Source organism: Corvus kubaryi, unplaced genomic scaffold (genome assembly GCF_017639235.1).
Source record: "Corvus kubaryi isolate FWS band 111438036 unplaced genomic scaffold, C.kubaryi_AGA036_p1.0 split1-131, whole genome shotgun sequence".
NCBI lineage: Eukaryota > Metazoa > Chordata > Aves > Passeriformes > Corvidae > Corvus > Corvus kubaryi.
Genome location: NW_024582073.1, coordinates 23,729,380 through 23,744,061, shown reverse-complemented (window position 1 = coordinate 23,744,061; position 14,682 = coordinate 23,729,380). Strand labels below are relative to the sequence as shown.

General features: G+C 44.6%; 1 long non-coding RNA gene across 1 annotated transcript in view; it reads right to left on the bottom strand.

Moving 5' to 3' along the window:
* Positions 1-21: 21 nt before the first annotated feature.
* The window catches only part of LOC121676427, a 42,581-nt gene continuing 27,920 nt past the window's right edge, over positions 22-14,682 (bottom strand). Inside the window, exons 8-12 of the long non-coding RNA XR_006020454.1 lie at positions 10,355-14,581; positions 5,304-5,495; positions 2,599-2,732; positions 2,357-2,484; positions 22-491 (exon numbers count right to left, since the gene is read on the bottom strand). This is a non-coding gene — a long non-coding RNA (uncharacterized LOC121676427). The remainder of the gene's footprint in view (positions 492-2,356; positions 2,485-2,598; positions 2,733-5,303; positions 5,496-10,354; positions 14,582-14,682) is intronic.

The window sequence follows — 14,682 nt, the reverse complement described above, 5'->3', positions numbered from 1 at the left end:
TTTTCCAAAATCCATCCTGTGGCATGACTTGGCATGTGAGATCAGTGACATCAGAACTGCTGAGTGTCCCAAGCTGTGGTGAGGGCAGAGATCTGAAGCTGATGATCAATAATTCAAGCAACTTCATTCACTATTTCCCACATATGGCCTTAAAGAAATAATTAGGCCTACTCTGCTTTTCAGATTTGGCTCATTGTATCTACTGCATGTTTCTTTCTTTTTTAAAATTCCATATTACACCATATCCCTATGTCCAGAGATAAGCCCTTCATTGTGCCTTGGACTCCATCCCTCTGTTTTCTTGGGTGTTGCACGGTTTAAGTAGTTAGCAAAGACTAACTCGTCTGCCCACATAGGAGGGGATCTTCACTCAGGGCTGGCACTGACAAGTTTCACCTCCCTGACTCAGTATCTCTAATTCCATTTAATTTCTCATCTTACCTGTGATTCAGATCATGAACTTGGTTTCCTAGATGCAGAAATCAAAACACCTGAAAGTTTAACAGAAGGAGGTTTCAAAAGTAACTATTTTGTCAGTGCCCAGGCCCAGTTTGAGACACTCTGATTCTATTTACTCTGCCAAGTAAAGCAGTTCTCCACCCCTGATCTCAAATGGCAGGTGTCACTGCATCTGCTTGGCCCTGTATCTGGACTGATACTGGTGCACATGTGGCTTTTAGTCATCACTTTATTTTATGTGTGGTTTGCTTTTAGTTTGGGGTGGTTTCTCTAAGTTCAAAGTGCCTGAAGATGGGTAGCAGCCCATCAGAGAGTGACTTTCAGACCTTAAAGCTGTGGTTACATGACATGAAGGTATGTGGGGTGTTGAGGTTAATGAGTTGCTGCTGCAGTGTTGAGGGACTATGTCCTGTGAGGAGTCGTGTCTGCGCAATCTCACCCCAGGAGCTTTCTGGGTTGGTTCTTGACCCGTTAAACCCCTTGAGCTGCACCCCAGCATTGACTTGGAGAAGAGCTTGGTCCAAGGACCACAAAAACAAATAGTATGGATACTGTGGATTCCTATGGACCTGAGTGGCTTCCATGCATTTGGTGGGCTCTCTATGCCCAGCTTGCTGCCTGGCCTTGACCAGTTGTTTGCAGCAGTGTTTGAATCACTGGCTTCCCCAAAGCAATTGAATTTTTCCTGATTTTGTTTGGGATTTAGCACAGGCTTATGTAATGCTATGGTACACACATGCTTGAAAGCCAAATCTAAAAAGAAAAAGTACTTCAAACTGAATGCCAGTCCCTTGTAACGTTCTTTTCTTGTTAATTGCTGTTATTATGAAAGACAACATTTGTATCTTAGCGTCTTTGAGAGTTTGGCTGCAGGGACCTCACATGCCCCTCTCCGCCAGCACTCCCCGACCAGCGAGACGTGCAGTGCCCTGATGCCAGGCCCTGCAGCCATTGCTGTGATCAGGCATGAAATTATTCTTAACTGATTGAAGTGAAGCATAGATTGAAAAGCTTGAGACACTGATTTACTCCATCATCCTGCTCTGCCTAAACCGTGCCTGGCAATTTTAAACAGCGTCATCCCAAAAATCCCCACTGACACTGCCACACTGAAAGTGCTTTACAGAAGGCAGTGGTATCGCTGCTTTCATTTTAAAAGACAAAAAAGAAATGAGACATGGGAAGAACAGCTGACCAGTACCACTCAGCAAAGGCAGGTGAAGGGTTGGGAGGATGGCTGGGCATCCCAGTGCCCAGTCTGGCATGTTTGGCATTATGATACACTGCAGAGTAAGGATTTGTTATGTTATTTCAGATCTGAATCTCAGATGTGTCATGGCCTTATTACATTCCCTTGGTGTAGGAAAAAGGCCTTGTATTGCATTAATCTTCCACAAGGGGCCTTGTGTACACTTGTATTGCATTAAGCTTCCACAAAATATATGGACTAGTGCAGTGCAAAGAGGCTTTGAAGAAATCATGGCTCAGACCCACTTTGTTAGAGTGCTTTTGAGGAGCATGGGCATCTGCCTGAGGTCACTGCTTGAATGACCTGGTAAATTAAACATTTCTCCTTTAGCTGATAGAATCAGGCTTTCTTGTTGGGTAACTTTGACACAAACACATCGTATAGAAGTAAAAGAATATTGTACCTCTCTGTGATCATCTTCTAAGCTGCCTTGATGCTTAGCACCCTGCTGCAGTCCAGGACAGACAGAGAAACAGAGCAAGGTTGTGCGTATGTGCTACCAAATGGAGCTGAAACCAGCTTACCTTTAGCAAACAGAATGTCCACTTAAGGAGAGAGGCAACTGTGAGCTTTATAATAAAATCAGGCAGTGGTAACACAATCTTAATTACATCTATCCTCTGAATGTAAAAAATAACATTTTCTTACCCAAAGTACCTGCGTCCTGTGTATCAGTCAGTCATGTCTTATGAGTTTATAGGAAGAAGCTCCAATTAATTTGTATTTGTCATTGGTGTGAAAATCCATCCAGATACAGAAGAATGAGTTCATGCATCCTATGGAGACCAACAAAGTAGTTAGCAGCCATTAATTTATACAAAATTCATTACAGAGGAGGAACCAAGAAAGAAAAAGTTAGATTTACAAATTTAAGCATGGAGATTTCTCACCTGGGTGCTTGGACATGCAAAATGTACTGAGTTTTAATCTGGGTGAATCGGCTGATGAAATGAGAAGGAAATTAGATCTGTGCCTGTGATGTCTTTCCATAAACCCATTCTCCAGGAACCAAGTGCATGCATACCTATATGGGAGAACAGGTTTTATCAGAGGACAGATATCTGTAACGTATTAATAGGCCTGCAGCAATTATGTATGCAAATTGTTGAGTTCTGTTCCCAGTAGGGAAAAAATAATACCTAATGTGGCTGATGCAAATCTGCTGCCAGCCATAGGATTCTATCATTTGTATCAGCTGTGATGGAACCAAGTGAATCTGTGATGGGAAGATTGCAGGCACATCCCATATTGTACAGTAATGATAATACTCTGCATTTCTATAGCGTGTCCAACTCACGCATTTTAGACTGCTTAGTCAAGATTTTCCAGTTTAGGCACTTAATAGATATTAATAATTAGGCAAATAAAATGCTGTTCAGCTGAATGATGGAGGAATCCATATTGATCCTGAGCCTCATGCTGCTGGTAGAGTTGGGCCAGTATTGTCATGGTAGACATAAGAGAGCTTGTCCATCGATACACACGTTTGAGAGGAGATCAAAACAGCCCAGGTGGTAAATAACCTGGACACTTGCCTGCAGGACCTAAAATTAGAGATCAGCACAAAGACTTGGCAGGTGAATACTCAGCAGATGCTGTCTTATCTCTCTATTTGCTTTGGAAGATTGGGGCTGACCCAAAACATGTTGAAATCAATTTGTATCTTCTCCTTTATTTCAATAGGCTATGCACCAGCCTCTAATCAGTTGTGGGCCTAATTAAATGATTTTTCTCATTGCCAGCTAATTACTCCTATGGAGAAATGAAACTGAATGTTAGATGAGCACTTTGTAGGAACTGTGTCTGTAACGTATGGTTTAGAATAAAAAATTATGGGCTTGATTTCATGCTGTTTTACAGTCTCCTATTCCACCTAAAACAAGGACAATTTCCCTCTCTTTTATTGGTATAACTACGGAAATCGAGTGAAGAGTCAAGTGGAATGACTGTAACAAGCTCCCTTCCTTATGCAACAAAAAAAAGCTACTGCAAGCAGGAAATTATCAGCTTTCAGCATCCAAGAGAGGAAGAAGCGCTGCATTTAAATTGCAACAAGGAGGCCGAATATCACCAAAATATTCTGTTGGGGAGGACAGTGACACACGGGGCTCGGATACCTGGGGAGCCTTTGGCACCTCCAGCTTGGCTCCAGCCTCAGGCAGGGGAGCACCCAGAGACTTCCTGGGCCATGGTTGCCAGTGCCTGGTTGGAGTTTTGCCACAATTTGGGGAAAAATGCAAGGTACAGGACACAGACAAATTCATTGCCATCACTTTGTGGTGACAGGCCATTTGCTGGTTTTGACACATGGCAAAGCAGGAAACGTGAAAATGTGAAATCTGCAATTAATTGGATAATGGGAAATCAATCATGGTAATGAGTATCTAAATGTTGTCAGACTCCAGCTGTAGCTGTGTGGGTAGGACCGATCTAGAGATTACTTGCTTCAGGAATCACAGGTGGAAGGTTGCATAGGTCTGGCCAACTGATCCTATGTGCAGCTTCCCTGTAATAATTCCCAACTAAACCTTCAAGCTGAGCGTTGGGTTTATTGCATGAGGCACTGAGTCTCAGGAAAGGGAAGATCTTTGCTCAGCAATCCCAAAAAACTTCTTTGGCTTCATGGAGGGGAAAAGGAATGGCCTCCACAAAAGGCACAACTTGCTGAAAGCAACCTTGCATGCAAAGAAAGAAGCCACTTAAACTGCACTGTGTGTTTGTGGACCAAAATCTAAGATGCTGTAGCATGTAGTGTATGATCCAGCCTTATGGGACCCATACAGCACTGTGTCTGCAAAATGTGATATATGCAAACGGCAAACATTCATATGAGCCAGCAGTGCCGTGGCAGCCAGGAGGGACATCTCTGTCCTGGAGAGCATCAGGCACAGCATTGCCAGCCAGGCAAGGGAGGGATTGTCCTGCTCTGCCCTGCACTGGGGCATCTTCACCTCAAGTCCAGGGACCAGTTTTAGGTGCCACAATGTAAGCAGGATATAAAGCTACACGAGAGTGCCCAAGGGAGGGCACCAAAGATGGTGAAGGCCCTTGAGGGAAGCTGTGTGAGGAGCAGCTGAGGGCACATGGTCTGTTCAGCCTGGAGGAGGGGAGACCTTGTTGTAGTTATAACTTCCTCATGAGGGGAGGAGGAGGGGCAGACACTGATCCCTTCTCTGTGGTGACAGTGACAGGACCCGAGGGAATGGCCTGAAGTTGTGTCAGGGAAGGTTTAGGTTGAATATTAGACAAAGGTTCTTCCCCCAGAGGGAGGTTGGGCACTGGAACAGGCTCCCCAGGAAGTGGTCACAACACCAAGCCTGATAGAGTTCAACAAGCATTTGGACAATGCTCTCAGGCCCATGGTGTGATTCTTGGGGTGTCCTGTGCAGGTCCAGGAGATGGACTTGGATGATCCTTGTGGGCCCCTTCTAACTCAGGATATTCTATGATTCATCCTCAGGTAGATGTTTACCCTTCAAGTGTCATGTAAGGTGCCACATCCTTTGTGTTGATTTTAGCATTGGGAGAAAATTTCAGTAACAAGGTACTAGTAAGATGGAAGAAACTGGAGGGCAGGATGTAGAATTCAACTTACTTGGTTTATTTGTTTTCTTTCCAGCTTTCCACAGGTCTGTTTTTTTGCCTCATACTTGGCTCTGTCTCTGATCCCTTCTGTCCTGTTTTTGTTCTCCTTCCTTTGTTGCCGATGGTTTCACGCTGTTTCCATTCCTCTCCTTTTGTGTGACACAGATTCTCTGCCTGAGCCCCGTTCAAGGTGTTGGACTCCCTGCAGTTACAGCACAGAGTCTCAATACCAGGGACACGACTTCCTGCTTCACTGACAGTGTCTGCATTGTGTAAGTGAATGTGTGTCTTATGTCAGCCCACAGAGAAGTTGTTTCAGGGCATTACTTAATGGATTCTCCTTTTTCTACCTTCTCAGGACACTGGCAGCTCTTCACTTCTTCTTCATTGTTGCTGGTCTCTTGGTATCTACAGGAGACTACTCTAGATGATCTACACACAGCAAGAGACCTTTGCTTAATGTGAAGACCTTACAGTCAACACAGAGAAAACAGACAAAGGTATGAGAAAGTTGTCATGAATAAACCTTCCCTATGCAGAGGGAAATAGAAACACAGAAAAATCCCTAGATCTCATTACTAGAGAAATGAGGTATCTGTAGTAACTTGGATATCTTGCATCCAGTTCAGGACTTTCATCCTGCTGTTCACTGAGACCAGGGTAACACGAGGATGGCTTTTTACTTTTTTCTCTCTTTAAGATGTGCTAAGGATGGTGGAAGGTAGGAGCTGTACCAGACAACTGACACAGCAGTATTGGGACAGGGCATTTCACCACTCACTCCCTCACGTGGGAAAGTCTAACTCATACCAAGTCACTCTGTCACCTCTCTGTTTTTGAATTGAATGCTGAGGGTTGTTTAAAAGTGTTAAGTATATTGGCAGTTATCCCAGGGGGTGAGAAGATCACTAGTAGTATATTCTTCTATATTGAAAGATAGGTATAATATTCAGAATTGCACTGGTGAGACTTAAAGCTTTAACTTCTAATAGCCATCTGTCTGAAGTTTACAGATGCCCCTGATCTACAGCTACAAGGTATTGAAATTAACATCCAAATTCCTGTGAACTCAGAAAGTCCTTAAAGAGAGGTAACAATAGTACTGCTCAGTTCTGAAACACTGACACAAGCCACTCTATAGCTATGCATGAGCAAAGGCTGACACAACCACACAAAAGGTAACTATAAGTCTTTTTTGACATCAGGCAGAAAATCCTAATCTTAGGTCTCATTCTTCTGTTTACATCCTTGCCTTTGTTTCCCAAATTCAGATACATGCTTTACACTAGATAGGCAGTATGATGGCTTAATGAAAAAGGGGTCAGTACTATCACCTCAGTGTGACCTCTGTTTTCATTGTTTCTACCTTTGACATCTAATCAACCACATTAAACTATCCAAAATGCACACATCTGGGCTCTTTGTAGAGTATGTTTGTTTTATTTTTTAAAGCTTTGCTTACCTGTGGAGTCTACTATTTATTGTATGATGCTTTTTGCCACTTAGGCACTATGCTTAATCAGATTTGTAAATTAATTCTCTCCTGGGGTTTCTCTTTGTGTGTTCAGAAAGCATAAAAAGTGTTCATGACACGCTTCAAAACACACACTGGTTACATTAGTCATCCTCTCAGCATAATAGTTTTATGGAGAACACTTTCAGTTAAAAAAAAACCCGAAACAACACATTTCCTTTAATCCACCTTATTTCCCCCACTTTTGATCCTTAGAGTTATGCTACATGTTAGTAAACAGCTACACAACATGCAAAGGCTGTAATTGCCTTTTTTTTTTTTTTTGCTAGAGGAAAAGAGCTACTGTTTATATCTTACAATATCTATTATTGCTTTTTATGACATATTTCACTGAAAACATTTTCATATGGGAACTTTGCCTTGTTCTGGAAGATGGAAAGCTGGTTGTGAAAATGAGCACTGCTGAATCACAACATGCCTTCCTCCTGCTCTCCCTGAGCTACTCCCCCAGCCCAGCAGTCCCAGCCCACATCAGGGCTGAGGCTGGATGGGAAAGCGCAGCTTGGATGAGGAGCACCAAACTCCCCATCAGTGCTGCCCGTACCTTCATGGACAGACCATCCCTCACACACTGTGCCCCTTCCTTGTCAAGCTTTTGAAAGCACATCCTAGTGAACAAAACCCTTCTGTGGTGAATGTTGCAAAGTGGAAAAGAATTTACACAGCAAAAAATGTCACTAATGTTGGTGAGGAGGAAAGGGTGCTTGGCCAGCACTGCAGTGCCCCTTGGCAAGGAAGGAGGATGTCCATGGCAATTGCACTGCAGCCTGAGAGCTACAGTGACAACAAACTGCAGTGGATTGCCTTGGGGGAGGGGTACTTCCCAGAAGTCATTTTCACAGACAAGAAGTCCACATCCACAGACAAATGTGGCTGCAGTCCTCACTTTATGCCAGTGGACCCAACAGAAAATCTCTCCTCATACAGCACACTCACCCTTGTACTCTCTAGGAGCCTTATCTACAATCCCCACCCCAACCCACACACTCCCCCAATCTCTCAGCCCTTTGTGTTTCACAGGAAACAAGTAGATAAACCACAGCTTTCAATTTCCTAATTATGCAAAAAAGTAGAAACTCCTAAACTTTCAGAAGCTCAAAAATGCTGAAGTGGTTGGAAAAAACAGGCAAAGAGAAGACCTGAAACCAAATGGGGATTTCACACTGGGATGTCATAGACATTACAAATATGTGGGGTGGGCTCACAGCACAGTCACGTGTTTTTGCTGAAAGAGAACAGCAGTGGATGGTAGAGAGAGCCCCATCTTTGAGGAAGGACCCAGCAGGAGCAAAATCTTTTGTCTGGTGGAGCAATCCATGATTCTGGGAAAAGAAAATATTGTGCTGATTGCTGCAGAGAGGAACTTGCTCAGCTCAGTGGGGAGGAACCTGGCTCTAGCACTGCTCTCCAGTGGGACCCTGGGGATTTCTAGACATGTTTTTGGCCAGATCACTTCTTCTCTCCCAGCCTCCCTCTTTCCCTGGATCTGTGCCTGCCTCAGAGCTGTGGGATAACCAAGACTTCGTCCATTCTGCACCAGTGTGGGCACATGCAACTGGAATGAGTGCATGCAATGGAGCCCCAGCAAGAAGCCAGAGAGCAGCTATGCCTGTACTGTTGCTCCCCCATTTCCGAGTGCCACAGTCACTGCCTGTCCCATTGCCTTCACCGTGGCTGTCACATGTTTGTGTTCCTGGGACACCTGGAGAGGCTGAGCTCATCCCATCAGTGCAGCTGCTTGTTCCCCTTCTCCCTGGTTTCACATGTTCAGTCTCAAATCTTCTCCTTCTTGCTAGTTGGTTTGGAGCACGATTTAACCCTTTCCAAATTTTCATGCATTTGGTAACAATTTTGGGAAATGGGAAGGACATCCAAAGAACTGAACCTGCAGGGTAGGTGGGCTGGTGGTGAGTGCAGAGCCCACTGTCAGACCCCACTGCTGCTAGCAGGCAATGCTGCAGCTCATGGTACCAGTACATACAGAGCCTCTTTTCCCTCAATTCCCATATCCTAACAGCATGTACAGGTCTCTAGCTTCTCACTTGCTATTTCCTTGTTCAAATGTCTGGGTTTTTTTGTTTCTCCTTGGGAAACAGCAGAGTGATGTGGAGGAAGGATTCCCTGATTCTGGTGAGTTCTGGAAATGAGTGCCACAATTGTCAGCCAGATGCCAAGAAACGCAAATTGTTCACAGGGAACAACTCACATTTGTCTCCTTAGCAGCTCTTCAGTTCTCCGGCACGCTGTCAAGGGCACAGGGAGAGGGCAGGTTCATCAGGCACTGCTGGCCAGGCTTACAGGCAGCTTGCAGGCTTGGAGGTCTGACTGGATCAGGGCATGGGCAGGGCTTTCTGCATCCTGTGCTGCTGCTTTGACATCAAACTACTCAGGTCCAGTGGGCTAATATGGTTACCAGTTCATATATAGGAAAAGATGTGTTAAAACACCAGTTTGAAGGGCAGGACTGTTGTGAGGACCTGAGTACCTTTCTCCTGAGAAGGACCCTTGGCCTTGTAGAGCCATGGTGTCTGCAGGGCAGTAGCACTACCTTGTCCTAGGTGAGGACCTGCTGCCTATCCTATCCCAAATCTGCCCCAGCCTCCCTTTCTGTTTCCACACTGGGAGCAGAACATGAGACTGGTGTCTCTGTGGCTCTCCAGCCCCTGCTTTAACCAAAAGGATGTTTGTTTCCTGCAAAGGAAAGCAGTCAGTTGTCACACTAGAGGAAAATAAAACACAGGGCCAGACTGGTGTATTTTACACATCTGCATAGAGATTTCATCAGAGCTTAACCTGGCTCATCAGACCAAACCTAATTTTGTACATCACTAGTGGACAAGCTCAGGGGACGAATGCAGGGACAGGGAGATGCTCAGTTTGTTCCCAGTGTGGTGTGTCACATGAGGCAGTCCCACTTGGAGTGAGCACTGGTTATCCTGAATTGAAAACGAACACTGACCATGTGGAGCTCGGGAAATTGAAAACTATGATATTAATGCTGCAGATATTACACATCCCTAGTGATCTGCTACTGAATGGTGCCACATGGCTTCACTGCGTGATGCTTGTCCGGCACATTTGTTGCTTTGGTGAAGGTTCCTCCAGAACACCCCATAGGCTGAGTCATTGCAGGTGGTCCTGTATGACTGTGAGAATCAGCAATTCATGGTAGCATTGGGTGGATCAGGAACATGGACTTTTTAGGTGGGGAAGGACTCACTGTCCGTGCCTAATGGTGGCCTTGGGAGTGGATTAGAGAACCACGCAGCAAAGCATCTTGACTCCACAGGGCTCCTGAATCTTCCTGTTATTTCTTGCAGTTCCTTTATCTGTATCCAATGCAGAATGGGTAATCATTCCCATTTCAGCCTAACGTCCCGTTTTCCTTTCTTTACACTATTACACATAGCAATCATTTTTGGCCACATACATTTTAATTTTTGTTAATTGAGGTATTTCTCACAACAAAAATCTTTCTAAGTCTGGTTACTGTTTTCCCTTATTGTGAATATTCATTCAGCACTTACCTTTGCCAAAGATGATGTAGTGCAAGCAGGTGTCACAGCCGTACTTTCAGCCGTATGGAAAACACATTTCATTTCTGACAGCGATCCTGCTGTTTCAGTAGAAGGCTACCCCATGCAGAGATAGGCTGGTTAGATCAAACTGTACTAATTGCAGAGTGATTTGGAAATCTGTTCCACTTGCAAACGGAACGAATCCAAGACTTTGTAACATTGAATTAACAAAGGTCACATTTCATAAATATTACCAAGCAATTTTCATAGATAACGCAGCAGGCTAGTTAATGATTAGAGCAGTAAACTTCTGACGTAAAGCCATGATGAATAAGGGACATATTTTTACAGCTTCCGTTATTATTGCCTCAGGGATCTTAAGTAAAGGCAGCAGAAATTATTAGGGTCCAACATATCTTTAAAATCTAACCAATCAGGCTATATCTGGTCTTCCCAAAGGCTTTTGTGTTACAAACTAGAAAATTCAAGAGATTTTAGGGCATCAGTCAGATTCTCAATGGGAAAAAAAAAGCATGCTGGTTTCAATCCAGTTCTACTGGACTCTGCAATGTAAAAACCAGCTTCAGTAAGTGGTGGAAATTGGCATAGCTCAGGTTAAGAAGGGATGGAACTCTCCCTCTTGCCCCAGCTGCTGGATCTGCTGGATCAGGGCAGAAAATTTTAGTAAAGATCTAGTTCTGCTTCAAAGACTGATCCCAGGGACTGGCTCCTCTCCTGAGACTGGGTCCAACACTGTTTCTTAGATGGGAAGGAATTACCTGAGCAGTAATCTTGATGAAGTCTGTGGGATTAGCTCTGTAGGGAAACAGTGGTGTACATTTTATAAGTAAAGGAAGGCAGTGGAATGAATCCTGGGATTAAACAGAAATCTTGGGCCCAGGTATAAACAGAGGACTTAAAACCAGTGAATGTAATTTTCCAGGACTTAATTAGGCATGATTTTTTCTGATAGCCACATACTCATAGACAACCTGTGTTTCTCAGGAGGGTTTTATCTTCTGTGAGCCATTTGTGTGTGAATTTGCAGGGTTAGAAAATCTTGGTATACAAGTGTGACACAACTGTCATCCAGCAGTGCTTAAGGGTGGAGGGCTTGGGAATCAGAAAAATTCCAGCAGGAATTTTATTTTTCCTTCATCCAGAAGAAACCAACAGGGATGGAAAGTGGTTAATGCCAGTCTGTAATGCATTTTTGAGAGAAAGGATGTGTGGAACATGCAGCTCTTTGTGAAACATGCAGTGATGTCCAGGTGCTTGGATGCAGAGGTGGAACCTGTTACATTTCCATTTGGGAACGCCATTTGATGAGATGAAATGTGAATTGTCCATGCAGTGACACCATTTGGACATGACAGGTTTTAATTTTCAATTTTTGGATGCTCATGCTCTGAGGCCATTCACAACTTAAACCTAAAAACGTAATTCCTTGAAAACTTAGTGCAATTAAAGTGACAGAAAAAAAACCCAAACAAAACAAAACCCCAACATTCATGCAAGTAGCATCTCAGCTGAACATAAAACAACCCTAATTGTGAAAGCTAGCCCTAAGCAGCATCAGGACCAGAGTTGGAAGAAACCTAGAAGGCTTTTCCCACAGCCAGACACAGGGAACCCCGACAGGCAGAGGGACACTGCTCCCTGGAGAGCTCACCCTGCCTGCAGCCAGCACTTTCTCCAGCCCTGCCTCCATCCCAGCTGGAACGGGCTGAAAAATAACTGGAAGTTTCTTGTCAGAGCAGATGCACAGCACAGCCAGTTCTCCATTGACAAACGAGCAAAAGAAAACAAAATATCACACTGTCATTTAAAAATAGCTTCAGCAGAAATACCACGGGCAGCGCTTTCACCGAGCAGAGATCAGCGGCTGATTAGGGAGGGTTATCGGCGTACCTGGTGCCGCATAAAACCCGATCCCGCTGCACGGCACTCTCACTCAGCTGGACAGATTGTGGGGCTGTGATGAATGCCTGAGAAACTCTAGAAGTTTTCTGATAATGCAGGAGTTTGAAACAAGGGGTTTCTGCTCCTCGCCTGCAATCAGCTTTAGGAAAGCTTCATGTGGTCTGATGGTGCCAAGTGGCATTTTTGGATTTCCGTGGGACAGGGCCATTCCTTGTTCATGCCAAATGCAAGAGCTGTGCAAGGGTGATCCCCCCTGTAAATGGTAGTGAAAGTGTTTGTAAAGGATAGACACCACTGCAAAGTTCAGCCCAGATCTGGGGACTTCCATAGGTGACATCTGTGCCTTTTAGTCATGCTCTGAAGTGGTGTAGTTTGAACACAGACTTGACCATATGATTTTGGGAAGTCAACCCACTGAGTATTCTTGCAGGGTCATCAGTATCATTTTTAAAGCACAGCATGTGCGCAGGCAACAGTTTTCCAATGGCAGAGCTCAAATTTCATGATCCAGGATTTAGGGTCATTGCAACTTCTAACATTCCTTCTGGTCTTCCACCTCTTGATTCTGCTTATACAAAGAATTCAGGTATTAAAATGAATGTATTTTTTTTTATCTGTTTATTGTAAAGTACTTAGAGCATAATTTAATTTGCAACTATTATTTGCATCTATTTGCATTATTACAATTATTTCACCTGATAGGGGAATTAATATTCACTAGCTGAAGAAAATTGTGCAATGAACAAAAACATACCAGTTTGCTTAAGATACTCTTGACTATTTCAAGACAAAAGACGAAATTGATGGAAAGAGATCAAGGGCAATCCTGAGCTTTTCTGAGATGGTATAATTTGTTAGTTTACCATAGTCCCCTCAAGACATACCTTGACCCATCACTTGCCTAAAACTTCATATCAGGAGCTATGGCTGAAATCCAGAGGCTTGAAACACTGTCAGTACTGAAGAAAGAAAACAAGTATACTAGAAGCAAAGCAACTGGACGAGTAGCTTTGCTAGGTCAAGTGTCATTCTCATGACCCTAAGATTAAAGATCTTTCCTGTTTTTATGTATCCTGACTGTTTTCAACACGTGACTGCAAAAGCAAAGCACAGCACAATGGAAATATGTGCAAAACCATCAAAACCACAGAAAGAGGCAAATCAGGTAACATGGTGACCTACGCTAAAGCAGGGAACCCCCAGCCTGGGGCTGCCCTTGCAGCTGGCACCTACCCACAACTGAATGTGTGCCCTGATGGTTAGATCCCATCACATGCAACGTGCTCAGGGGGGCAGAGTCCCTGCCTCCACAGTTAGGATTCAGGACACAGGATCTGCTGTCTTGCCAAAGCCACTTCATGGAGTGGGCAACACCCCAAGAGCACAGCACTGCTTGGAGTCAGCATGGCATTCCCCTGCCCCGAGGTACAGCTGCTCACGGTCATGTTGTGCAGCAAGTAGGGGGATGCAGAAGCCTCACTCTGGGTCTCCTTGCAGGAGCATAGCATCATCTTGCACCCATCCTTTCCCCTCCTTTTCTCCCATTCCCAGGATCTTCGCCATGCAGCGTTCCCACCATTCTTTCTCTTCCAGGCTATCTTCAAAATGCTGCCTCGGGTGATTCTCTAATCTCCCGGGGAGCTGCATTTCCGAGACTTCTCTTCCTGCACAATGTCCATTCCCTGATGGGATACACATGGGCCATTTCTGGGGGCAGTGACAGATCCATCACACCACTGTGATTCCTGCTCTCCCATCATGAGGCCAGGGCGTTATTTGGGACTGGTTCTTTAATAAAGCAATGAGTTACTGTTCTTCAAGCTGAGGGAACAGCAAATGACACCTCAGGCCTTTCACTCCCAGGTCTGTTGCTTCTGCTCCAGGCACCACCTGAAAGGAAAACCAGCTGCCCCAGCTCACCCAGTAAACCAAAGGTGGGAAAATGCAACTCCCTCAGCACAGCCTGTAGCCATATCTACTCAGCGTGGACCAGTGACTCTGACAGTTCTGCTGCTGAGATCCCCTGAAGGAAGGAGAATACTGAATACACATTATCAAAATGCCTTTTAGCATTAGCAGGATACTCTGCTCCAGGCAGAGGAGGATATATACAAAGCCTTAAGCTGTTCCAGGCTTCACAGAGCAGCAGACAGCAAAATACGTGGCTGCATTGGGACATGTTGTTTTCAAAGCCCTGTGTGATAGCACCAAGTGGCATATATCAGAATTACCTGTCACAGACTGTAGGTCTCTGTGGCCATTTCTGCAGTCCCGGCTGAGCAGCAGCTCAAACTCTCTGAGACAGCGGTTACGCTGGAAAGAAGGCAAAGATGTAGAATGCAGGAGATGAGGAGATGGTAAAAAAGCACTAATGCCTGAAAAAAAAGTTGAAGTGCATCCCACTAGAAAGTAGT